Genomic DNA, 3,438 nt, shown 5'->3' on the forward strand with positions numbered 1-3,438 from the left:
CGCGGGAGCCCTGGAAACTTTGCACGCGGGCGGGCCCCCAGGCTCCGGGCCCCGCGCTGGGGACACCTGTGTGCGATGCGCCCACTCGCCCTTCCGATCCCGATTGCATTCGCGATGTGGACCGAGCCCCAGCACGCCGTCTGGGCAGAAGCAATGAGCAAACCGGGCTTCCCGTGCCACTGCGGTTTAGACCCGGCACGCCGCTGAAACGGAGTGGGCGCTGGACTGCGGTCCCCCGCTGCGGCTGGGTGACCCCAGGCCACTGGAGGAACCTCTCTGGTTGTCGGCTTTCCGCCCCAGACACGGCCGGGAGACCACATCCCGAAGGGTCTCTTCCAGCGCTGACACGCTGTGATGTCCATCCCTGAAATCGCACCCTCTGTTGTTCGGTTTCCCCAATTATCCCATGCAAGAGAATCTGTAAGGGGCAGACTGATCTTCCAACAGTCACTGGACATATTGCGATGGCAGAATCACTGAAAAGCACTCCCTAATCACGTGAGGACTTCGACCTAACCGCACACAGAGGGAATCTCATCCATTTAGACTCGAGATTCATATAACTCGTTCGATTGCATATGCGATGTCAGAAAAGGGTATAAGCACCAAGCTAATGTCTAGAGGCTTAACGGCTACCTAACAGACAAGCACGACAGCAGCTGAATCTGCAGTGAGACAGGGTATGGCGTGGCCAGGGTACAAGCCCCCAAACTCACTACCATCCAGTCAATAGCGACCCTGTGGGGCAGGGTAGAACTGTGGATTTCTGAGACTAACTCTTTTTTTTTTAAATCATTTTATTAGCGGCTCCTACAACTCATCACAATCCATATACATACATCAATCGTGTAAAGCACATTTGTACATTCGTTGCCCTCATCACTCTCAAAACATTCCCTCTCCGCTTAAGCCCCCGGCATCAGCTCCTCATTTTTCCCCTCCCTCCTTGCTCTCCCCTCCCTCATGAACCTTAGATAATTGATAAATGATTGTTTTGTCATATCTTGCACCGTACGACCTCTCCCCTCACCCATCATTCTGTTGTCCATCCTCCAGGGAGGAGGCTATATGTAGACCCCTGTAATGGGTTCCCCTTTCCACCCCACCCACCCTCCACCCTCCTGTCTAGACTGTAACTCTTCATGGCAGTACAAAGCCTCATCTTTCTCCCAAGTAGTAGCAGGTGGTTTTGAATTACTGATCTTGCGGTTAGCAGCCTAACGTGTAACCACTACATTACCAGAACACCTGTGGTCAAGGGACAAATATATTACCTTTCATAAATTTGGGATGGGGGATCCTGATTAAAGAGCTCACAATAAGATCCAACCCCCTGCCTGAGCAGATTCCAACTCAGTAATGCTGTAGGACAGAGTAGAACTGCCCCAGAGGCTCATGAATCGGTGGCTGTGCCATTTGGATGGGGTTCAGCTAGAATGGTTATTCTCCTCACTGGACAGACTCATGCATTTGCAGTCAACTGGTGACCAATAGCTTCCCTCCCAGCTGACAGCAGGAACAACGACTAGAAATGAAGCATGTGCTATCCTCCAGAGGCCAGCCTGGGCTCTCTCCTATGATAGGGAATATGTTGTTGCTGCTCTTAACACCATAAAAGAGACAAAACTGAAACCTGTAAGAATGAATGCATTCACTTCAAGCCAATGGGAAACGAGAAGAATAAAATCCAAGGAAACACTGATATTTTAAAGAGTGGGCAGAGGCATAAGCGCCTATAAAAGAGATTGAAGAGGGATGAGACATCAGGGAAAGGCAATCACAGAGAGAGAGACGTGGTCAACAGTGTCACATACTACAGATAAGTACATGCTCTTACCATTAGCCATATATGCCCTAGCCCGAGAGTCTACCTTCTCATTTTCTTATATTTCTAAGTATTGATTTTTTTACCAGTATCTTTTAATACTTTACATCTTACATTCTATTTATACTGCAGAGGGTTGGATGGTAGAATATTTAAACTCTCAAACTCTAATATAAATGGATTTAAACTAATGTGAACCTTTTCCAAAAAAATAAAGATGAGAAAAAACTCCTATTTCTATAAGTTCTGTTTGTAACCATTTAAAATTTCAGATTTGTTTTAAATCGAGAAGTAAAAATCAAACCCAGTTCTGTTTGGCAGTTTTGTAACACTGGTTGGCTGTTTTTTATGGTATAATTGAAATCCTAGTCAGTTAGCAGCCTCTCCACAGTGATCAGGCACATTCCGGAACCCTCTGTTCCCAAACACAGATGGGCTATCAAAAACTCAAAGTTATGGGAATCTCAGCAGTAAACTTTGGGGATAGTTGTAGCAATCAGAATCTAATCCAATCCAACCAAGAGACAGAAAGTTCACAGGGATTTGAATAGAGAACATTTAATATAAAGACATTCACTAAAGCAGAAAATCAGAGTCGGAAGAGATTGGCTAGTAAAAACAACAGAGGAATTTAAAGAATATGCCCAAAGCAGACATAAGGAGTAGTGGCCCATAGGGAGTTGATAGAATCTAAGGACAAGAAGGCTCTCTCCTCCATCCCCAGGCTGAGCTAAAACCCACTGACATTGAGTCAATTCTGAAGGACCCCCCCAGCCCCACCCCTACCCCTGCTCACAGAGTGCACAGCTGTGGCTCATGGATGTCAGAGAAGCGCTGTGGGGTGCAGAAGAGAACCAGAAGCTGTCAGCTGCTGGGTGATGCCTGTCTGGTTGGGGACCTGGAACTAGAGAAGTTGCTTGCATGTGCAGCAGGAGCTGGCTGCTGAAGAAGCCAGGCCTGCTGCAGGAGCTCCCCGACAAGAATAGACAGTGCCACAAAGGAAAGCCCCTTCCTCCTGCAGTGCCTCTCGGACACCTCTACTGACAAAGTTGGACCTCATGCCAACTGGCAAAAGAAAACTACGGTATTGAAGAATACAACGCCATTTTTCCAGAGCAGGCAATAAAGGAAGGCAGTGATGCGAAGCTTGATTGTTGTTATTGCGAGAGCCCTGGAGTCCGTTCCCACTCATAGCAAACCCTATTCACAACAGAACAACACCGCCTGGTGCTGCACCATGCTCATGACTGCTGTTATATTTGAGCCCCTTGTTGCAGCCACTGTGTCAGTCCATCTCCTTGAGCGTCTTCCTTTTTTTTTGCTACCCTACCCGTGTTAGTCTGGGTACTTTAGAGAAACAAATCCACAGAAACTCATGTAGAAGAGAGTTTTATATAGAGAGTAAGTGCGCATCAAGAAAACATCCCAACCCAGTGCTGCCCAAGCCCACAAGTCCAGCATTAACCCATATATCCGACACCAATCCACAAAGTCCTCCTCCATCTCACAAAACAGATGCAATGACACCGACTGCAGGAGGAAAGTTGAGTCAGTGAATGTGTAAACATCAACATTTCAGCGCTGGCAGAGGTCTCCACACGGCTGCTCCAGCA

Source organism: Echinops telfairi, unplaced genomic scaffold (assembly GCF_000313985.2).
Source record: "Echinops telfairi isolate 266 unplaced genomic scaffold, ASM31398v2 ScPeMD7_8;HRSCAF=38, whole genome shotgun sequence".
NCBI classification, from domain to species: domain Eukaryota; kingdom Metazoa; phylum Chordata; class Mammalia; order Afrosoricida; family Tenrecidae; genus Echinops; species Echinops telfairi.